The 24,569-nt window shown below is 42.5% G+C and overlaps 1 long non-coding RNA gene across 1 annotated transcript in view; it reads right to left on the bottom strand.

The window, feature by feature from the left end:
• LOC109550490 (uncharacterized) overlaps positions 1-22,410 on the bottom strand; it is a 136,640-nt gene extending 114,230 nt beyond the window's left edge. Inside the window, exons 1-2 of the long non-coding RNA XR_002177006.3 lie at positions 22,322-22,410; positions 14,650-14,757 (exon numbers count right to left, since the gene is read on the bottom strand). This is a non-coding gene — a long non-coding RNA (uncharacterized lncRNA). The remainder of the gene's footprint in view (positions 1-14,649; positions 14,758-22,321) is intronic.
• Between the last annotated feature and the right edge of the window lie 2,159 nt (positions 22,411-24,569).

Here is a 24,569-nt window from a genome sequence, read left to right on the forward strand (position 1 = left end):
TGCATATGTTTGAGGAACACATTGTGTAATGGCTGAAAAATGTGGATGAAGGTTTTGAAGTCCTTTATTTCTAAAAATAGTGCCACCACTTGAGAAATAAACATGATGTCTAGGAATGGGCTGATTTTTACAAATATGCAGAGTTTTCAAGTGATTCAAAAATCTCCACTTACATAACACCAACCACTTTTAAAATAGTTTAGGAAATCCAACACATCTCGCTCTGGGCAGTTCATAACAAGGGCCAAAAGCCAGATCCCCTCAAACCAAATATGATAACTGCGAGGACTCTGTTTTCCATAGATCATAATACAACACAGCTGATGGCACTCAAAGAGGTTCTAATACTTTAATGAGCAAATGCACCAGCTGCTTATTCTGCGCCTGGCGGAAGGGCAGCTTCCCCCGGGGATCTTTATGTGATTCCCCAAACTGAATGAGTACCTGCTCCATCAGGCGCCCACAGCAATTCATGTACCCAATGGTAAAAATACTTTTTGGATGTACTTGGGTAGGTTGAATACCTTTTGATGGCTGAAACCCTGCCCAGTTCATCTCTAATAAGGCCTAGGAAAGGCTATTCACCAGGCAAAGATGTTCTGTAGATCACCTAGACCCTCTCTCCATCTCTCCAGGATCACCCCCTTCCTCCCCACCATGTCCCATTTTATTCCTTGTTCACTTTGGTATCTCTGTACATCCGTTACTTTTCTCTGGATGATACCCCTCCCGCTCTACCCTACGCCCCGCCAAACACATATGCTATTCTACCACTTTTCATGTTTATCATAATTTGTTCATATATCTGTCTCCCTGTTCCCAATTTATGAACTCATTGATGATAGAAACTACATCAAATCTTACTCATCTTTACCCAGGGCCAGGTACATACTGGACATTCAGGAAGAAAAGAGGTTATTGTAGTGGTTAAGAAAACAGGCTCTGACTTGCAACATGGATGGACCTAGAGATTATCATCCTGAGTGAAGTAAGCCAGACAGAGAAAGACAAATATCATATGATATCACTTATTTGTGGAATCTTTAAAAAGGGTATAAATGAACTTATCTACAAAACAGAAACACAGTTACAGATGTAGAAAACAAACTTATGGTTACCAAGGAGTAACGGGGAGAGGGATAAAGTGGGAGATTGGGATTGACATATACACACTACTATGTATAAAATATAGCCCAGGGAACTCTACCCAATACTCTGTAATGTCCTATATGGGAAAAGAATCTAAAAAAGAGTGGATATATGTGTTTGTAAATATAACAGATTCCCTTTGCTGTACACCTGAAACTAATACAACATTGTAAATCAACTATACTCCAATAAATGTTTTTTAAAAAAGCAAAGCAAAGAAAACAGTCTCTGGAATCAGGCTGGACAAATAAAATTCCAGGCTTGTCTATTTCTGGTTGTGTAAACAGGGGCATTTAAAGAATTTCTCTAAGTCTTAGTTTGTTCATCTATAAAATGGGGCAAGTAATAGAGTCTACTTTATAGAGCTGTGGGAAAATTAAATGAGAAAAACATACATGTAAGTCAGATAGTAAGCACACAATGACTGTTTGCTATTAATACTTTTGTGGAAAAAAATTTAAGTGTGCAATCTTTGCCGAAACACTCTACTCTCTGGAATTCTATATCCTCAATAAAAAATAATAATGCTACTAAGTCTATAAAAAATAATTTTATTTTCATATTGTTGTAACAAAAAATGCTGTTGGCTATATGACAGCATCAGCTACTTAATAACTACCACATATGTTTAAGATACTTTCTATCTTAAATATTTAATTCAGACAAATATTTTTCCTTCACTTCAAATTTGCCTTGAAAGAAGGAAAAAAAATCATTGAAATAAGCCAAAATATGTAAAAAGCCCATGATAAAATTCTATGTTAGACTTCTATTTTCATCCAAAATGGAATAACTGGCATTGGAACTAGCCCTCCATCATAGAAAACTAGAAAATAATAAAAATATAGGCGTCCAGGAAGAGCATGGCAGGTGGCGTTCTCATTGAGTTGGAGACAGAGAGAGAGAGAGAGAGTTGTCAGAGCTCAGGAAAGCAAAGGCAGCTAGAATTTGTGCTCTGGAGGGCCTGCACTGAAGCCCCGTGGGCAGGGCGTCCAGGGAGAGCATGGCAGGTGGCGTTCTCACTGAGTTGGAGACAGAGAAAGAGAGACAGAGAGTTGTCAGAGCTCAGGAAAGAAAGGCAGCTAGAATTTGTGGAGCTCAGTACCGTGAGATTTCAGAGAAATCGCTCCCAAAATCTGCAAAGGAGTCCCCTTAAGTCTTTGATCGCCATCCTGAACAGGGTGAATAGGGTGAGACTCTGTAAGATCAGGTAAAGAATAAGCACTTGAAACAGAATAACTACTTCTGGAACCCACACAGTGGGAGAGGCTTTAGTTCTGACCAGTCAATGTAAAGGAATCTTGTTCATCACTTAAGACATTCAGTGGAGATCTATGAAAGACTGTAGCACAGGAGTCGGCTAAATTAGACTCAACTACATATAAAGGAGTGATGTACTATGAAGTATATAGAGCAGTATTACCACACTTCTGGAAGAAGCCACAGCAGAAAGATCTTTGGCGCCTCGGGGTAAAGGCAAAGATTTCTCAGATAAGACACAAGATACATGAACCATGAAAGAAAAATGTATGTGTCACTAGGACGTCATCAAAATTTAAAAGTTTCACTCTTCAAAAGACACTGTGAAGAAAACATCAATAAAATAAGTTAAAGAGTAGAAACATTTTCAACACATCAACAGATAGAATAGATAAGACAATAGGTGATAGACAGATATAGATAGGTAGGTAGATAGATAGAGACAGTCTTCAAAGGATTTGTATCCAGAATGTATATATTAGTACTCTATAGTAAAAGGACAAGTAACCCAATAAAACAACAGGTCAGATGTGAACAGACAATTCACAGAAGCCAACAAGCACTTGTTCAATATCATTAGCCAACAGGAAGATACAAATCAAAGCAAGAGTGCTACTTCGTACACGTAGAATTGCTGAAATGTTGGCAAGGGTTTGGAGAAACCCAAACTCTCACATATTGCTGGAAAAGTATAAAATGGTAAAACCACTTTGGAAAACAGTCCGGCAAGTTCTTATAAGGGCGCATATCTAGACGTTTATCCTATGACAGGGTAATTTTACTCTTAGAGAAATACAAACATATGTCCACACAAAGATTTGTAGTCAATGTTTACAGCAGGTTTAAACATAGTAATCAAAACTCTGGAATCAGTTCAAATGTCCCTTCAATAGATGGCAAATTGTGGATATTCATATAATGGAATACTAGTCATCAATTTTAAAAAACAAGCAGCTATTGATATATGAATGTATCATGTATTTGGATGAACGTCAAAAACCTTATGCTGAGCAAAAGAAGTCCCATACAAAAGATCTATGATCTTATCTAGAACAGGCAAAACTCACCTACGGTTGTATAAATCAAATTGGTGGTTGCCTAGGATACAAGGTGAGGGACTGATTTTGCAAAGGGCATCAGAAAACTATGTGAGGGTGACAGAAATGTTCTGTGTCTTATTTGGATGGTGGTTACACAGGTGTTTACACTTGTCAAGTTAAACTAAACACCTCAAATGGGTACATTTGATTATGCGTATTGTATATGGTATTCAACTGCATATAAGTTATAGTTTATTAGTACTCAATTTTAACTCTTTATGTAGACAGCCTTCATGTGAATAAAGAAAAAAACATAAAGTAGTGAACAAGACTCTTTTATTTTTTTTTTTTGCGGTACGTGGGCCTCTCACTGTTGTGGCCTCTCCCATTGCGGAGCACAGGCTCCAGACGCGCCGGCTCAGCGGCCATGGCTCACGGGCCCAGCCGCTCCGCGGCATGTGGGATCTTCCCGGACCGGGGCACGAACCCGTGTCCCCTGCATCGGCAGGCGGACTCCCAACCACTGCGCCACCAGGGAAGCCCAAGATTCTTTTTTTTAAGTTTACCTTTCTTTTCTACTAGGGAGGCATCATCCTATAGCAATTAAATATAAGGCTTTGGGAGTTGGAAAACTTGAGCTGAAATCCCGGCCTTGCCTCTTCCTAGACATAGGGCTTTGGCCAAGTTACCTCTCTCCCTAAGCCCCTGTTTTCTCATCTGTAAAATGTAGATAATAGAACCTCCTCAAAAAATTATTGTGAAACAGCATTGAAATAATGCCTGCAAAGCACGGAGCACAAGCTTACATAAAATAAGTACTCATCACCTGTTAGCCATTATTATTTTAAATATCATTATTAATAATTTCACTGGAGCATAATTTCAGGAGGGGCTTATTTATAAATGAGCATATACATCAAGTATTATTTATGAAGCCAAAGTAACACAATAAATACTGATTTGATCCTCTAACCATGGGGAGAACAAAAAGGCTGAGTAGCTTGCAGTATTACTGTCACTTACCTGCCGACTGAACTTACACTTAATGCAAGAGGAGCACAGACTTTGATTTTCGAACATATAAAAATTGCTCAACAGAAAAGGGAACCCTCCTGCACTGTTGGTGGGAATGTAGGTTGATACAGCCACTAAGGAGAACACTATGGAGGTTCCTTAAAAAACTAAAAACAGGGCTTCCCTGGTGGTGCAGCGGATAAGAATCCACCTGCCAACGCAGGGGACACAGGTTCAATCCCTGGTCCGGGAAGATCTCACAGGCCACGGAGCAACTAAGCCTGCGTGCCACAACTACTGAACCTGTGCTCTAGAGCCCGCGAGCCACAACTACTGAAGCCCACGCGCCTAGAGCCCGTCCTCCGCAACAAGAGAAGCCACCGCAATGAGAAGCCCGCGCACTGCAACGAAGAGTAGCCCCCGCTCGCCCCAACTAGAGAAAGCCCGTGGGCAGCAACGAAGACCCAGTGCAGCCAAAAATAAATAGATAAAAATTAAAAAAAAAAAAAAAACAACCTAAAAATAGAACTACCATATGACCCAGCAATCCCACTGCTGGGCATATACCCTGAGAAAACCATAATTCAAAAAGAGTCATGTACCACAATGTTCACTGCAGCGCAATTTACAATAGCCAGGACACAGAAGTAACCTAAGTGTCCATCAACGGATGAATGGATAAAGAAGATGTGGTACATATACACAGTGGAATATTACTCAGCCATAAAAAGGAACGAAATCGAGTTATCTGTAGTGAGGTGGATGGACCTAGAGGGTGTCATACAGAGTGAAGTAAGTGAGGAAAACAAATACCATATGCTAATACCTATATATGGAATCTAAAAAAGCGGTACTGATGAACCTAGTGGCAGGGCAGGAATAAAGACGCAGATGTAGAGAACGGACTTGAGGACACAGCAGGGGAAGGGGAAGCTGGGACGAAGTAAGAGAGTAGCATTGACATATATACACTACCGGATGTAAAACAGATGGATACTGGGAAGCTGCTGCATAGCACAGGGAGATCAGCTCAGTGCTCTGTGACCACCTAGAGGGGTGGGATAGGGAGGGTGGGAGGGAGGCTCAAGAGGGAGGGGATATGGGGATATATGTATGCATATAGCCGATTCACTTCCTTGTACAGCAGAAACTAACACAACATTGTAAAGCAACTATACTCCAAAAAAGTCCAATAAAGATGTGAGAAAAAAGAATTGCCCAGTAGCTCAGTGTAATAAAATATAGAGCTCCCAATGGCAGCTTTTCCGGGGAACACCGTTTCTGTCTATAACTAGCACTTCCACAGCCTCAATAGCTACGGTGAGTCTCTGGACACTCTTTCTCTAATCACTGTATTTTTTTATTGAAGTATAATTGATTTACGATATTATAATTAGTTTCAGGTGTACAGCATAGTGATTCAGTATTTTTGTAGACTATACGCCATTATAAGTTATTATAATAGCTATAATTCCTTGTGCTATACGGTATGTCCTTGTTGTTTATCTACTTTACACATAGTAGATTGTATCTGTTAATCCTGCACCCCTAATTCAATCCTCCCCCCTCCCTTTCCCCTTCGGTGACCACAAGTTTGTTTTCTATACTCAGATCATTGTATTAATGCTGCTGATTTAGACTTCACTTAGATAAATGGCCTGGAAAAATATCGTCCAAGGCAATATCCAAAAACTCCTAGTGTCTTTGGGAGTTCTGTTAGTTCCCTAAAACTGTATGCAAAATGGGGGGCAGATGTGCTTATGAACATATTATGAGGAAGTGGTTATAAGTCAGACCTTCAGGAGAGCCTAGGAACTCAGAAAAGAGTACATAACTCATAAGGCTTGAGAGGAAAACACACAAGTAGCCCTACAGTTGCCCCAAAGAGCAGTAAAAAAATATCTAATATAACTTCTCAAGAATAGTTAATTTTTTAATATTCAAACATTACAATTCCATTTGCTGTAAAGTGTTTTAGAAATTCCCTTGATGTCTGTGAGACCAGATTAGCTCATGTGACTGAGTGATCACGTGAAAGCTGGCCCCAGATGGAAAACATTCTATAGAACAAGCTGATAGGAAATGAATTCTATTTTCAGCTTTTAGCTTTGTCATACGTCTTATTTACCCCATGTTACAATGGCTCACTGCCAGTATCCTCTGAGGATGACTAGGCTAAGGAAAAAGAGATTCACTTCCTCATGCTGACCACCAGCAAAGGCAAGACACATTGGTCAAAGTCCTGGCATAAAGTGCGATTCCTTATTATTTTTTTTATTAGTATTATTTTTAGGTGCTAAAGGGCAAAGTCTAGTTTCTGAAACACACAGGAAGAAAAAGAGAAGTCTTATTGTGGATGGCCTTAAGAGGGACTTCAGGAACAAACACAATCCCTGCCCTCGTGTTTGGGGGCAGACACGGGAAATAAAGGGGACAGGAGACGCACAGTCATCTACACTGTGTGTGTGGTGGGTGACCCAGGGGAGGACACAGAGTGAAGGCATGGGTTCTCCCCACAGCTATCATTTTCATGTCTATTCCCTCCTTCCCATTTAAAAGAAAGGAGAGGGACCTCCCTGGCGGTCCAGTGGGTAAGACTTTGCCTTCCAAGGCAGGGAGTACAGGTTCGATCCCTGGTTGGGGAGCTATGATCCCATGTGCCTCACGGCCAAAACACCAAAACATAAAACAGAAGCAATATTGTAACAAATTCAACCAAGACTTTAAAAATGGTCCACATCCAAAAAAATTTTAAAAATAAAAGAAAGGAGATAAAGAGATTTTTTAATGAAACGAAATTTGCTGAAAGGACACGCTAAAATGTATGTAGGAAAAAAATGTGGCTACAAAAGGCAACTGCAAGAACAAAGTCCAAGGACTAACTCCACACTAGAGTATTCTGTGACGTCAGAAAACTTGCAAGGGTGTGCTTCACTGCAGGGGTTCCCTGGGAAGTTGAGGTTCCCTTCAGAAAGCCAGAGATGAGCAGGCCTTCCGCCCTTCCCACTTCCGGCCACGTGTTATCAAAGCAGCGCCAAGCAGGCTTTGCACCCAGACTTCTCGTCACAAAACCTACAGATGAATGAGCAACGAAAGAGGGAAAAACCGAAAAGATATGAAGCCAGATGCATCCAGTGCGTGCCAAGGATTCTCCTGTGGTCATTAGGACGTCTGGGTTCACGGTAAAGCCACGGCAACTGAATTTCCTTGAATCCAATCCTCGCTCCACAAGCAGCTAGAAGTATGAACTCAGAAAACTTTCCTAGGCTTCTATTTTCTCATCAAGGAAATAAGGACACTAATGATGTCCCATTAGGGTTTATGTGAGGATTAAATGTGATCACCAATATAAACAGAAGCTTGCCCCACAGAGGACGTTCAGGACATGTTAGCTATTATTACCAGTACTGTTGGGGAGAGAAGAAGGGTATAAAGACCGAATCCTTATAATTCACTAAGGAAAATGAAACATGTATATAAATAATTACAACACTTCATGGTAAATGGCCAATAGAGGTAATTCAACAGAGGTCTCAATGACGTGAAACCAAAAATAGTGGAAATTGGTAAGTCAAGTCCTCAGAATTTCAAAGGAGAAGTGACATTTGGTCATAAAAAATAAATATAATAGGGCTTCACCCAACACATAGTATAGATTATTTAGTAAAAAGTCACCCAAGAAGACCACAGACATTCAATGTTGATTACACCTAAATTTATGTTCCAGTTACTATTCTAAGTGATTTCATAAATTACCTTATAGGGGAAGAGAATATGCTTAGGGATACAGCTGATAAAAATCGGTATTTTCTGGGAGTTCCCTGGTGGTCCAGTGGTTAGGATGTGGCGCTTTCACTGTCGTGGCCCATGTTCAATCCCTGGTCAGGGAACTAAGATACCACAAGGTGCACAGTGCAGCCAAAAAAAAAATCCAAAAAAAAAAAAAAAATCAGTATTTTCTATAAAACAGCTTTGACCTTGGTAGGAGTGAGATTTCCCTGTGACCAGTTGCTGATACAGTGTGAGGGGCAGGAAGTTAATTAATGAATGAGGCAGAGCGAAAGTTATGCACCGATGTTCCTTTCCACATACGCTCAAAGGTTAGTAGGAGAAAAAAAGAAAAACAGAAAGGCCATCCTCTGACAGTGAGTCAGGCTGCTCAGGCTCAGCTGTACCAAGCAGCAGCCATGGCACAGAGTGGACAGGCTGCCACCATAAAAAAAAAAAAATCAGTAAGTCCTGGGCATGGAAAAAAATGTTGTGAAAGTCTCTTAAAGCAAAAATACATCTCCAGCCATTGAAAAAGATAGAAACAAAACATAAACAGATTCAGAAGTATGGTATTTTGATTGCTGGAATTTAGGAAGTGTGGAAAATAAGGAAATGAGACGAAATAAGAACTAAATCTAATTATCCTTTTTAATTTATCCATATACAGAAATTAGATGTTGGTGGACTCCCAGAGAAAGTTCAGTTTCCCACACATGACTCAGGGCTTGGCTTTATGCAGCAGCAGATCATACAACGCAGCCGTGTGTCTATGTTGGTGTTCACGGCTGAGGGACGCTTTGGAACCATAAAGCCGTCCAGTTCTTGAACCACTTTAAAATAAATTAAATAACAGAAAATGTCTTCACCAACTCGTCCAACTCTATTGACATTGTTTTGGAATTCTTAAAGTGTTTCGTGTAAAAAAAAAAAAAAAAAAAAAAAAAAAACTCTTGTGAAAGCTTAATGTGGTGCTTCTAATAGTTACTAGTTTTTTTTTTTTTTCCCTGTTAAAGTGTCCAGGGACCATGATTGCCTGTGAAATCCAAAGAATTACAAGGGGCTATACACTCCGTAAACTTAAGAAAATCACCACGCTAAGAAGAAATTGACTTGTTTTTTCCTCTCCAAAATCTGTATTAAGTTGAATTTACGGAGATTTCAGGAGCATTGATATACTGCATAGAGGAGGACATACGAATGATTTTGCCGCTTTAATTATTTGCCATTAACAAGGGGATTAACCTGTGATACACACCCCCTCACACGGCAGAACCTGGATGGGGGTCTTTGCAAACGACAGCTACCGTAAAAACGTTGGATTTAAACCATCACATGCAATTGAAGAAAAGAAAGAATGTAAAGAAATTTCACATGTACTAAAAAACACAAAAGGGCTGAGTGCACTAAGCTAGCTTCTGAAGTTCCTTTGATATAGTTTAGAAAGAGGCTTGTGGGGTCCACCCATGACCCCTCCTCCAGGACCGCAGGACCTTCCAAAGTCCGTTGGGTTCACTCCCTTGATAAGGTATCTGCAGGCAGAACTTAGGAAAGTCAGGCTACTGTTTTCTCTTCCACTTCAGGGAAAGTGCAGAAAGGGCAAGTTATCCCACAAATCCCTGGAGCGACGCCCAATATCTTTGTGGAAACATCTGTAGGCACTGCTCTTCCAAGCAGATAAGACATTCTCATGCATGTCTCTTCTGTACTCCTTCAGCCCACTCTGAATGGGTACATTTGGAAATGATTGAAAACATACCATGAACTCGTTTCTGATCCGGGTGTCTCTGAGCTGAGGCATCACTCCTTTGAACAAATGCCTAAGAGACGGCTCGGGCGCAGTGGGTAAATGGGACAGGCACTGCTCGTGTACATTATGCAACATCTATCTATGGGAGCCAGATGAGAAGGCAGACTAGGATCGTAAGAGGAGATATTTCTTGGAAATACTGACTTCATAAAGAGTACGTGAAGGAAATGTCACAGGCAGGACAACCCATTTTTCACTTCAGAAGCCTGATGTCAGTCAGCCTTAATTGGATCAAGGCTCTCCGGGGCTCCGGATGTTTCCATGAAAGAGCACATCTTATCATGAGCAACAGACATGTTTTAAACATCGTAAAAGATCCCTTAAGTGAAGACTTTCATGTCACTTCAAGGCATGAGAAGGGCTGAGAACGTATCCAACGCTGGTTTTCCCGGTGGGACATATAGCACCCGTCCCTTACTGCTCCCCGTCAGCCTAGCGCCTCAGAAACATCAGTACATTGACTGAGACTCAGGAGAAGAGAAGAAAGGTATCGAAATATAATATTACTGGCTGTGTCCTAGAAATACCACATCAAAACCATACATGAAGACAGCCCTCCAGCTATGAAATCAATCTTCCTTCACCTTATTTCTCTTAATTCCCAAACTCAGAGATCATCATGAAAATTCTGTTTAAATATTCAATAGCAATTTTAATCACCTCCATTGACTCATCAGGTAATTTTCAAATTTCCAGTAAAGCAATGGATAATTCTTACATATGCTTAGCTTTGAAAAGCTATTATAGTGTTTCAGTCTGATTAACATTGTAAAATAGTGATTAAATGTGAAGTTAGTTTTTTTCTGCATCTGCCAACTACCTATTCTCCAACTTGATATTAACAAAAACGTGGAATGTGGATCTCAGTTAAATTTGAACATACTTTCCCATCCAAATGCAGAGGAAAGCGCATCTTAGGCTTCTGCTATCGTCTCCAAAGGCAGCCGCAAGATTAGAGTTCTGACTGTAGACAAAACTGAGTGCACTGTGTTCCCCTTCCTGTTCTCTTCGTAATCACTGCAACATGAATAGCTGTCAGTGGGACGTAGTTGGACAATCAAATGACAGCAATCACAGGAGTGTAAACAAATCAAGGAAAACGGGTGGGAATGGAAAGCGAGGCTGTGGATACCTTCCTTCAGGGAGTTCACGCACTCTCTGAGTATCAGTTGACTTGATCATCAGGTCATCAAAAGCAAAAGCCTGTGGAGCACTAAAGCCTCAGAAAATGTCTCAGGTCACAGAGTGATAGGCTGAGTGGCGGAAATCTAGCAAAATATACATGGATCAACCCTAAATTTCTATGATTTTCCTTTCAGCAAACTTCTTACCAGCTTTCTTCTGTGCAGTGCTAAAATGAGTACCGGCTTTCCATGGCTGACTGAATTATTCTATTCCAAAGAAAACTGGTTGTTAATCAGAATGAAAATAAGAGGGGGCATGCCAGTTCATTGAGTATCAAGATGATTTTTGCTAAAGTGGAAGAAATCACTTATTGCTATTTTCATGGAGCTAACCAAAGAAGCATGTGGATGATTATGAAAGAACTGAGTGTATCCAAGAAAAGTAACAACCAAACACTTCGCGGGAGATCTCAGGAAAGTTCTGAGACGTGAGCGTGCATAACCTGTAGACCCGGTTTCCCACTTCTGCCTGTGTCTGCGGCAAAAGTCTGCGTCCCTTTCAGAGACCCTCTGGCTTTCTTCAGTCCCCCGGCCACAGCAATAAGTTCATTTGCTCTCCAAGGACTCCAGATTTCATTTTATTTCGATGGAAATGGGATATTGCAGAGTAGGTAGCTTGTGTCTAAGAAACTGTGCAACGAAATAAAATTTTAAAGTGTACCACATCCTAACATTTTTTTAATTTAATTTTTATTTTATAGTGGGGTATAGTTGATTTACAATGTTGTGTCAGTCTCAGGTGTGCAGCAAAGCGGTTCGGTTATACATATACACACGTGCACACCACTATACATAATATAGATAATCCACAAGCACTTACCGTGTAGCACAGGGAACTCTACTCGATACTCTCTAATAACCTATATGGGGGAAAAGAATCTGTAAAATGCTTTAAACGTATAATACAAACTGAGGAAAATGGTGTAGAATAAAAGTCAGAGAATGTAGATGAAGATCACTCCCATTAAGACCAGCAAAAAGGGAGAGACGGATGATGCAAACATAATCGAAGACTAATCATTATAACTGCCTCTGTCTTGCAGCTGAGCAAAATGAAGTGAATCCACGGAATTGCCAGGAATCCATAATCCAATTCGCATCTTTGCACTTGGAGAGCACATTGTGTGACCTTACGGTTCTTCATTCCCAAAGTCTGAAGCCATGTCTCTGCTTAGATGAAGCACAGACTTGGCCCTTGCAGAATCCTGAAATATGCTGTCTGAACGTGCATTGGCTATCAGAGACTCAACCTGAAAGCCACAGAGCATCTAGAATAACCAGACACTTTCACCTGTCTCTAACCAAACCATTTCCAAATATCTAAGGTTTGGTTTTAATTTCCCAGCACAACCAGGCAAGACCACTGGCAATGAAAACTTCTGGTCTCTCCACATCAGCATGAATGGGGCTGCAGCCTCATTTCAGTCGGTATGCATTATTAATCACCTTCTTGCTTTTACAGATGTCTCCTGTAATATATATTCTCCAAAAAAAAAAAAAATCCAATACAAATAAAGAATGGGGAGAGGTAAGCAGGCATCAGAGGAAAAGGAGCAACTAGAATGCCATGTTTGAGTGATCAATAAATTTGATCTGACAGCAAGATGTTCATCAGTTGGTATAAAGGACTCAGCAGTCACTGGGACTCTTAGGGGACTTCTGATTTTCTGTAATTACACTCCTCCCAGCTAGTGTTACACTTCTCCCTGGTGGGGCCACTCTCGATGATTCTTGTAGGACGAGAGGTCTGATTCTCAAACTACAGCAGCCCACTTCAGAGATGTTTTGGTTTCTAGCATAAAATAACTGAAAATTATCCAGTATCAATGGCAGCTCATGTTGTTTGTGTCCCTCCGTCTCTGTTCCTGCCCCCATCCCTTCTTACCAGGTACCAACACATCTTTCAGAAAGCATAGTCTGAAATGTCTTATTAAAGTGCCTTTTCCCCCTATTTCAATCTTAACTGTATACGAGATCAATGCACTCTTGTGATGGGCATATGTTTAAGAAGATCTCATGTGAATCAGCTCCTCTGTCCTCATTTAGCTCCTTCATCCTGTTCATCACATTCATCCAAATAACATGAACTAAGTCATCGCTATATCCTAGCACTGGGCAAGTCACCAGAGACACAGAAACAGAAATAAGATACCACTGGCCTCCAAGAGCTTACAATGGATGTCATTTATAAGCATGCCTATTCAAGAGAAACCTTTAAGGAATGTAACTAGTTTACCTCCATCTGTGTCGATATATCTCCCAATGTATAATCAGACACAACGGTTTATTACGGAAGGACTGACAGAGTCAAACGATAACTCAATCTTAACCCACGCCGACATCACGTGTCCCATCTGCCCACAAAGTGAGCAGAGGTTCTCCAATTATTGTATCTCATGCCATGTAACATCTAGTGGCAAAATTCCAAGTTTAAAGTCAAACAGACTACGTTTGGACCCAGATTCTGCACCTTCGTTTTACCCGGGCTAGGCATTTTCTTATGACGTACAGCCATTGTACGTCACTGTACTTCACTGTCTAATTCTAAACTCTCAAGCAAACAAAATTCATTTTCTCCCTGTTCATATTTGATGTTCAAACAAACTGAAGTCTCTTCAGTCTCAAGAAGCACACCGTGACCTGAGACCTCCGTGACTCTGCTTCTGCTGCTGTCCTCCCCTGCCTGGAACACCCTTCCACTCACCCATTCCTGGCTAATTCTGACTCATCACTTCAAGACAATGCCCAGGCGTCACTTCCACCAGAGGCTTTCTTTAACTCTGTAGACCTATTTTAATACCCTTCCTCTGTTCTTCTGTAGTCAGTACCAAGTCTTTCTTCTTCATTGCCGTGAAATGATGACTAGACTGATTTGTATCACCTTTTTGCCTTCTCAGTGCCTAGCGTGTAAGAAGTACTCAGAATTCATCAGCTTATTAATTCTCAGTCAAGAGATTACAGCATGTGCTATCCCTACACATTTCTAATATAAAGGCAAGGTAATCAGCCTAGGATCAGTAGGCTGAATATTTTGGGTCACTGTCTCAATGACAGAGATGACACTGGTCCGAGCCAATCAGCGGCCTAATGAGGAAGTAAGTGTGGCCTCGATGCAAACGTAAATACTTTAAAGAGCCCTACATGGTGCCATGCGAAGAAGAAGAAATCTCTTGACTAGACAGTAGATGATATAATTTCCCCAAGGATAAACTGTATGATCATGTTAACCAGAGTCATCCTAAACACAGCAAAGACTAAAACTGCTCATAAAGGCATAATGGAGAACCTATCTAACTCATTCAGAACTAAAAGAAATCTGTTTGCATTACAAGTTCATCAGTTCTTAGAGACAGTGCAAATGTGTGATTCCATAAATGAAGACCCTCAGGCCAAGAGGAGATATGCCTTATTGAAAACTACATACCTTTTAAAGGAATTCAACTTTGCTTCACAGGGCAAGCATTCTACCGTATCAAACTGTGGGCTTGGTCATCAGCTATAACTTCTCCATTTCGGTGGTCCTTATGTTTGCCTGCACATCAAGATGAAATGGGGAGCTTTTTAAAAATACATATATGGGGAGATCCCTAGACCATATCCCAGACCTATGAGATCAACATTTCAGGAGCTTGGATACTTATACAATATTGTTACCATAAGTCAGCATCAGGACCAGTACTGGGTGGCTCTCTTCTACCTGAAACAGATTTTGAGACACAACCCCCATCCAAAAAAAATACCTTAAAGTATTAAATATGAAAAATAGAACATGAACAAGAAACAGGGGCAGAAAGATCTGTCAAAATGGTAACAACGGGAAATATGAAATTAATAAATTGACACATTTTGTAAGGCCGAAAATAAGCCTTCACATGTTAATGAAGAGCTTGTTTACATGAATGCAGGAGGAACCTCAGGAGTAAGCTCTCAATAACGCTGTAACACACAGGAAGTTATATCAGTACTTAGGTGACACTTTGTCTCAACTCACAAGCACAGCAGAGTATGAAATAAGCCACAGGGCTTATTTTTCCACTTTGTACAGAAGAAGCAGGATTACTGGCATGCTAAAGTTTGCTTTCCATTCTCGGTTAATATTCACCAAACCTACTACAAACAAGCTCATCTTTTAGAAAATTTTCAACATGTCAAAAACATTTAAAAAAACGGAAACTTCGCTCATACAGTCATTCCCCCAAATTAACAAAATTATATTCATTTCAGCATAAAATGCAATGAAGCATCTGTCATGCCAGCACATTCTGCTTTTTAGGCTTCATATGATTGTGCTTGTTTACAGTCCTTGCTGTTACAATCATTAACACGATTCAGGCATGTTCTAACATCCGGAGCAATGTCTGAAACTTCCCTAGGCGGTCACAGACCAGCTACAGTTCACTCACGGCTGAGTCAGGAGCTCTGGCAGCAAGTGTGGTCAATTTCCTGAGCAGTAGAAGTCTACACTGCTTGTCTACACTTCTTTTGCGAATTCACTCTAAGATGTCGATTGGTGACCGAGTTTCTCTTCTCTTTCGTTAGACCAATGAAAAAGAGATTGCAGGATCTGTCTGCTTCAGACAGAAATCAGTTGATGCTTTGCAGAGACTCTTCTGACCTTATCTTACTGAATTCATAGTGCCCACCGTTTGTCAGGCTGAGTTAAAAGAAACTAATTGACAAGATATTCAGATGCTGACCATCAATCAAACAAGCAACCACAAATTCTGAGTGCCTACTTTTACTGCTCAGCTAGATCTGCCATAAGGAAATACGACAGACTGGGTAACTTAACAGAAGTTTATTTTCTCACAGTTCTGGAGTCTGGAAGTCTGAGCTCTGAGTGCCAGTATAATCGGATTCTGATGAGAGTTCTCTTCCTGGCTTGCAGATGGCTGCTTTCTTGCTGGGGGCAGTTGCAGGGGAGGGTGCTCTGGTGTCTTTTCTTGTAAGGGCACTAATCCCATCATTAGGGCCCCACCTTTATGACCTCATCTAATCCTAATAGCCTCATCTCCAAATGCCAATCACCTTGGGGGTTAGGGCTACAACAGATGAATTTGGGGCAGCATATGTTCAGAGCATAACACTTCCGTATGTCAGCAAAGTCACCCAAATCTAGACAGGTTCCTGGGCAGGAAGATTCTAGCTACTACTACTCAGTGAAGAGTCAGGTAAAGGCTCGTATTTCAAGCCTCTTGACAAGTCAAGCCATGCTGCTGAGGAATGCAGCATCCATTTGACTGGCAGGTGCCAAGCAGAGCGATATACCGCAACTGAAAAGATTTTAAACATGACTCTCGTTGCCTTGGCTTGCTAATTATTATTACTTCAGAGAAAAGGAAACCCCAGAGGGATCAGGTGAGAGAAGCAGAAAAACAGAGCTTTGTCCTGTCGTTTTCTGTAATAGGCATTAGCAGAGAATATCATATAAAAGAAAACCTTCCAAAGAACATGGTTAATCAATACTAGGAATTCAATGATGAATTTATGCCTTGAATAAATGCATAAGCAAAGATTAAGAATGTTTCAGTGGCTAAAAACATGTCCTGAAGCAAGAAATGGGTATTGTACGAGACCAAGTTGACCATCAGAGTAGATTCCAAAAATGTAGAGGAAAATTTCAGTCCCAACCTGAACTATCTCTATAACTACACAGGTTAAGAATTATCACTACATTTGGGGGCGGGGGGAGGTGGAACTGAAGACCCGTACTAGAAAACCAATTTTAGTACCAGAACTTTCTTTAGGAATTCGAGAATATTTCTCAAATATAAACTTGTATACTAAACTATATATATAGTTCCCATTACAAACACTGTGGTTGGCTAATCTCAACACATTCTTTTTCATCTTGATAGAAAGTCCTGAGTTAAAATTTCTTACACCTGAAAATTTGAATACCTAGATCTGGTGGACCCTTTCTACTAGATTCAATATTCAGGTCCCCGGAGTGCACAAAACAAAGAAGACAAACCTCTTTATAATTTTTTAGCCAAGCATATTTCTAAATATGATAACCACTACTCAAAATAATAATGCTAACAGTAATGATGAAAGAAAGAGTAAAGATGAAAGAACACTAACAATTTTAATAGAAAGCAATAATTAGAACGACAAAGCTTCAGATGCACAAGATGTCAGTGGCCAATCAGAGAGAGATGTCTGGAATCTTACTACACACTGCAGTAGCTAGCGTGTGGAGACAGGATACTACAGAGGCTCCCAAACATCCTCAGTTCACAACACTCTCAGCGTCTCAGGAACTGTTTCATGACGCGCTGAGGCCAAAAGAAATACCTAAAAATTCAATTTATTGAGTAGTTAGTTAAAATGACTTGGATATAGTAATCTACATGATATCTAAGAGATGATTCTCTAGAAAAATTAAAATAACCCCATCAGTTATCTATAATAACCCAGCGTGTGTCAGCACAGTCTGAGAATCACAGGTATATTCTATTGGTTCATTCAGATTTTTGAGCCACACTACATAGATTGAACCCTGATTCCATTATTTTATTCCATATGCAACTTGTGCAATTTATACTTAGCCTTTTCATGCTTTACTCAATTATAAAATGAATCAGATAATAACACTTGCTTTCTAGTGCTGTCATTATGAGTATTCAGTTAAGTAATCTATGTACAGAGAAGTGGCTGGTTCTAAGCTCAATAAATGTGAGCTATTTTCATGAACATCAAGTAGAATAACATCAAACAATATTCCCTTTCCTATGATTGCAACAAATCCAGAGAAAACGAAATGCAGGAGTGGGTACACGTTTTTACTTCTCACTCCTCTGTAAGAAGCTGGAGTTATGTGTTTCTGAAGAGAGACTTATCAAGAGGTTCCATGGGTACTTTCTCCCAGGACACAGCAGAAGCAGAACCAGGTCCTTGTTTTAATTAAGGCTTAGTCATGCAACTCGCCAGACTTTCCAAGAAAATAATGTCTCTATATCTTTAGTGTCTAATTAAATACAAGAAGAAATGCAGGAAGTGAGCCAAGCTTTTGACTGTAGACATGAGGAGTTTCCAGCTCGCTCCATGGGCTGGCATCTCACTCCTGCACGTTTATCAACAGGAAAGGTGGTGGGATTATGAGGATTTTTTTAGAAAGAAATTGCTGAAAAAGGAAAACAGTCTATGTAATGAGCTTTTACAGATCTGTATCTAGTTCACTACATTTATTTTGCTTTGCTGAACCACTTACCTGGTCTTTAGTTGAAGGATATAGTCTCATAAGAGGATACAAAGCATAAAAATGCCAAAGTCTGGCCACTGTCCTTCTCAGTTTTTTATATTAACATGACCTATTACCCAGACATTTCTAGCTATTGTAATGATTATCTCTTTGAGCTTTAGCAACTGGTTTACAATCTTTCTCTTCTTAACAAGAGCCCATAACATTTGGGGTAACCCCAGTATCCAAGCTAGCAACTATGGCAGATGCATTATTCATTCACCATGATTCCCTACGGGCAAAATGTACTTCTACACCACTGATTTGGGATAGGCCATGCCACTTGCTTTGGCCACTGAAATGTTAGTGACTAGGGTTCCCTGCATATAGGCTGAACCTTTAATCAGCTTCTACTGTGATTCTGCCTCTTTGCTCTTGTCCCCCAGCATCAGAACAGCATATCCTAAATGGGGCTGCTTGGTGGGCTTGTACATGCAGCCGAGCCCAGCAGAACCAGGTCACAGCCAACTTCATCCTGACGTGAGCAAAAGAGGTTTGCATTTTTATACACCTCTGAGATACTGAGGTTGTTTGCTACCACAGCAAGAATCGACTAACACCCCAAGCTATCAACACTCTACTCGAAAACTGTTTTCATCTCCTCCCCACGTATGATGTTCGCCTCTACTATCCAAGACCATATTCTACATGTAATCGGTATCCCCGATTTCTTGACTTCTGAGATTTTAATCTCCAGTATTTCACTCCCTTTAGGGCCTTTCTCATTTAGGACATTCGAAGGGTTATAAGAGCTCTGAGCCAGAAGTGGGGCAAAGATCAAGATATATATATATATATATATATATATATATATATATATATACACACACACACACATAAAAATCACAAAATCTACCCCCGGTCTTCGAACACAGATCTCTTACAGGAAAACAATCATAAAAGTCACAGGAAAATGGCACACTACTAGAATTCCAGTCAGTCATGAATAACTATCCAGTCCCTCCTCGTATCATATGAAATGTCTGCCAGGATGCGGACACAGGTTTCTATCCAGCTTGTCAGGTTCCAAAAGCAGGAGTGGTTTCAGTAACATATGGTTTCACCCCTTCAGGTGTCTGGCATAACAGAGCTAAGAGACAATATCATCTCTTACCCTGAACCTCTTTTGAGACGTTACTTAATATTGGATTGCCCTCCTTCCATAACATAACTCGTTTATTTATTCTCTTATTCCCAGCTGCTACGTTCCCTTCTCTCCATTTATCCCCAATCTTTTCCACCTTTGGGAGGGATGCTGGGCTCAGCCCCTGTGCCGGACTAGACAGCAGGCAGCAATACTATCCTAGCAAGCCCCTCCCCCTCGGTCCACCCCTGTCCACACAGAGTGGGTGACAGAGCTTACAGAGGTTCACCTAGTGGGCGATTTTTACCCCAGGCAATACAGATGAATTCACTGCTGATCCCTATTTGGCAGATGGGATGAAGGTACCTCCTACCCCATCAGGCCCTCAGGAAGTGTGATATAAAGGTTAAAAACAGCTACTATTCCTTGCTTCGGAGTCATCCCTTCTTCCAGCCCTTGTAGTTGCAGCGCTGATCCTGTGGCCACTGCAGCGAGCAGGGGGAATGTTGAAAAGCGGAGGTGATGTGGGAAAGGAAGTAGAGCAGCCCCTTCCTCACCTGCTCTTCCCAGATCCACCAGAAAAAAAAAGAGGAATCTATCCCGTGGGGACGGACACTCCTTGAGCCCCACCCGTGCTCATGCTGAGTGTGAGCACACACTCACGAAGGCGTGTAAGCCAGCCCTTCATGCTTGTATCTCCCCCTGTTTGGACGACATGTTTAACTGCCAGGCCCAGCCTGAGGAGGGATCCCTGTGCCCAGGGTCGGACATTATCGGCTGCGAGGGGATCCCTGTGCCCAGGGTCAGACATTATCGGCTGCGAGGGGATCCCTGTGCCCAGGGTCGGACATTATCGGCTGCGAGGGGATCCCTGTGCCCAGGGTCGGACATTATCGGCTGCGAGGGGATCCCTGTGCCCAGGGTCGGACATTATCGGCTGCGCCAACCACAGACTGACACTTGCCATCTGCCTCCACGAGGATTAAATCAGGAGCCGCCGCAGCCGCTGACCTTCAACATCCCCCTGAAAGGAGCTCAGGGTGGAGACCAGGAATGAGGCGCTCTGTGCTCTGGGAGAAACTGGCAGAACAGGCCTTCAGAGAGTCAGATATTTTCAGGAGAAGATTTTAGGAGCCCAGGTCTTGCATCTCCTCATATCTAGAAAAGCACTGAAATCCTTCACGGTGACGTCTGCTCCTCGTGACCGGCAGCCAGGCTCTGCCAACACGTGTGCTCGCCTGAGCCTACCCGCTCCCTTCACTAACGTCAGATATGACACCGACCTTCTCCCCCACCTCTCTGGAGCAGTTTCTTAGAACTATCTGAAACACTGTCTCCCGGGCTATAGTCCCCGTTTTAGCCCCCAATAAAACTGAACTCACATCTCTCACATTGTGCATTTTTCTTCAGTCGACAGCTATACAGTGAGTTCCTTCGTCTGAAGAGGGGACGCTGAGCCATCCACGTGGATACACTACGTTCTGCTCCAGTTGTTCTGTGGCACACGGAGCACTGCATCGACTGCCGGGGAAGCAAAGCCCAGTCTAGAGCCCGTGCCTCTTCCTCTCAGGCCCCACTTGGAGCCCCTCGGGGCTTCCTGCATCGGTCTCGCTGCCCAGCGGTGCTCAGGGTCTTCCCACCTGGGAATGTCCTGCACAGCCGCCTGCCATCTCTCTCTCTTTTGCTGGCAGACAGAACAGCTCCTGTTAGCATTTTGCGCCTCAGAAGGAACAAGAGGAATATGTCTAGATCCAGCCCGTCTTTGCATTGCTGCAGACTCCGACGTCCACTTAATTCATGGATCTGGGGGGCCAGCCACCTTAAGCAAGCACATGGCGATAGCTGCTCGTCGTTTCCAATCACCTTCCAAAACTGGAAGAGGGTTCTTCTGATGGGCATTGTCATGTTCTACTTTAGGGCATCCCCCTAATTCCCATAGGGCCGTGCCCCATTCAGGCATCCTTTCAATAGGCCAGGTTTCCAATTGCTGTCTGTCTGACCTCACGGCCAGGCCATTGGCTACTGCTGCTCATGAGTAAAAACCCAAACAGAGGGGCTCTTACCACTGTTCAATCCTCCCATCAGTGCTAGGAAAACAGTGTGCAATTCAGCCCACCAGGCTGTTCTGTGTTTGCCTTCTCCCAATCCAGCAGCTCCTCCCACGGTTCCAGAGTCAGTCCTGGAGAAAAAGAGGCTTCCTGCTAGGGATTATCCCTCCTCACACTCGCCAGGGAGCACGACCCTGTACAAACCATTTCCATTTGCTTATGGAACTCTTTTGGGTACTGCCACCCTCATTCGACAGCGTGTCTCTGACATCACCCGAGACGATGTGGGTGTTTCAGGTTTTAAGATCATTTTATGTCAGTCTTAGCAGTAGCTTCCAGCAATAATGTCAGACAGCAAGGTAGTAAATGTCCCTCAAATGGAAATGCTCTGGTGCAGAGGACCGGAAGTCCTCGATGGGAGGTGATCGCAGGTTCTTACCATAAGCCCCGGTCTAGAGGGTCATCACACGCGCGATCTGTCTCCACCAGCACTCCAATTTCTAGTCTATACTGTGTGGGCTCAGGCAATCTTACTGGTTCCCATTAAGCATGTCCAATTAATGTCAGTCGAAGGGCAGATTTATAGCCTTCTGTTTTACAGTACTAGGTGGGGAAACGTTCTCCATCCAGACACAGTCTCCATCCCCATCACACAAATAGGTAAAGAAACCACAGTACAGAAAGCCTGTTCACACATACCAATTCTCCTACAAACTCTTACCTTAATTCCACCAACCCTTACGTTCCTCACTGTGGCCTTCCTTAAGATTTCAACACATCTTGGTTTTACAATATTAGGTTGAGGAAGTGTTCCCCAGGCAGACATAACATCGATTCGCAAACAACGTGACACCACTTCTTTACGTAACATTGCTTAAACCTCCCAGCTTTCATAATCCTATCCACGCTCACACTCTAACGCTCTCTCAGTCTAACTGCAGCAGAGTCCAGCCTCCACCGATGGGTTTTGGCACCACAGTTCCTGGGACTCCTGTATTAAGGACTCCTGGAAACTTCTCTTCTCCACCCTCAGACCATTTCAGCCATCTTGTGCAAAAGACTCTGGGTCCCCAGAGAGGGGCCGAGCCGAGGGACCCTGGCACTTTTGTCCACCTTTAGCTTGATTAACCGGCCTGACCCTTTGCCCCAAGCGACGGCTCCTCAGATTTCTCACAGCAATCTCTACCTTCCAGCTTGTCTGGAGCCCTTTTACATTTGGGCACCAGCAGGGTGTCGCTTTGGCCCACCCAACCTTTGGTGCTATAATAAAACTTTGTGTTAACCCCATCAATGTTCGTTTTATTCATCTCATTCCTTAATGACCATCTAAAAACGTCCACCCCCATGGGATGAGTCCCATGACACTTCCCTCTCTGTTTCCTCTTTGTTTCACTCCTATCAATACTCACTTTATTTACCTTATTTCTGAAGAACCCTTTTAAAATTGCTACCTTGTTGGAAGAGTCCTTTGACTCTCCCCTCTGCCCCCTCCTAAACTCTTGTTAATAAACCTATTGTTTTTATTAGCGTCTGTAAGACCCACAACGGGGAAGCTGAGAGAGCAAACTGGATAAGGCTTCCCAGACTGCTTTCAGTTTTGCAACCATAAGGTACACAGGGCGCCCGTGTGAAAGGAGCCCCCTTAACCACAGTGTTTACCGTGACCTGGGAAATGAGTGTATTCACTGGGTGAATATCCCGGTCATCATAAAGCCGGTCCCACGTGGCTTGTGTATGAAACACATCAGCTTCTTCAGTTGGGGTTTTGCACCTGGGATTTATAGGGGGAGACAGAAAGTCCCCCTGGTCAGGATAAACAGACCTGACAGTGGCTCTTCCCCAGTCCAGCAGGCTGGCTGTTTCCTCGGGAATGACCTCCTGTGAGTCTGGATCACGTGAAGCCATCTGTGCTTGTCTGCTTTTTCCATGGTGAGCGGTGCATCCTGCACCAACCCAGACACGCACTTCCCTCTGCGGCTTCAAAACCAAAGAGGCGGCACCTCAGCGAGTCACTCTCCATCTGAACGGAGACTGGAAAAGTGAGTTCGGTGTATCTAGATTCGAGTGAGAGTGGTTTTAACACACAACATGATGAATACAATGAACACGGTTGGATGTTATATATGAAAGCGTTTAAGGGAGCAAATCCTAAGAGCTCGTTACAAAGAAATTCTTTTCCTTTCTTAATGTTGCATCCGTATGAGAGGATGGATGTTCACTGAACTTTCTGCGGTCATCGTTTCATGACGTACGTAAGTCAGATCATTATGCTGTATGCCTTACACTTCTACAGTGTTGTATGTCAATTACATCTCAATAAAACTGGGAGAAAAAATTTTTTTAATAAAAATAAATAAATTAGTAGTTCTCATAATCCATTTTAGTATCACTCTGTCTTGCACGTGGAACTCATGGCCCAGAATAAGCAAATTCCTCTGTTTCCTCAACTCTGATTCTCATCCGTTCCTTCCCCTTCTTCTCCTGAGTGAACCTGGAGGTCCCCCTCCAGAGGGACACTGTCTCCTTGGCGGTCTTCTCACTGAAGGCCAATTTTTGCTCAGGGTCTAGAGGTGAAGTCATCCCGTTCTTTCTTTGTTCCCCACCATCTCTTCCTCTTTGCCCTCCTCCCTCCTTTGAAGTGAAGGCAACCAGACCGTATCCCCTGCCTTTGTCAATATCATCATCTAGGATATCCTGGCTGTGCTCTCTCTCTCTCACTTGTGGGATATTTTCTTCACTAATTCACTCTTTCCCTCCTCGTTCCTACTCCTGCCACCCTGGTGGGTGATTTCAGCATCCGCGTGAAGGGCTTTCCCAATACCCTGTCCTCTCCGTCTCTGCTCCCTTCTTCCCGTGACCTTCTCCCCAGCCCACCTTGAGCACTGCCAGAGTCGCACCCTGGGTTTTGTCATCACCAGCAACCTCACCACCTGCATCACCTTGCTTTAAGCATCCAGCTTCCCCACTGC

The sequence above is a fragment of the Tursiops truncatus genome, chromosome 20 (genome assembly GCF_011762595.2).
Source record: "Tursiops truncatus isolate mTurTru1 chromosome 20, mTurTru1.mat.Y, whole genome shotgun sequence".
In the NCBI taxonomy this organism is placed as follows: domain Eukaryota; kingdom Metazoa; phylum Chordata; class Mammalia; order Artiodactyla; family Delphinidae; genus Tursiops; species Tursiops truncatus.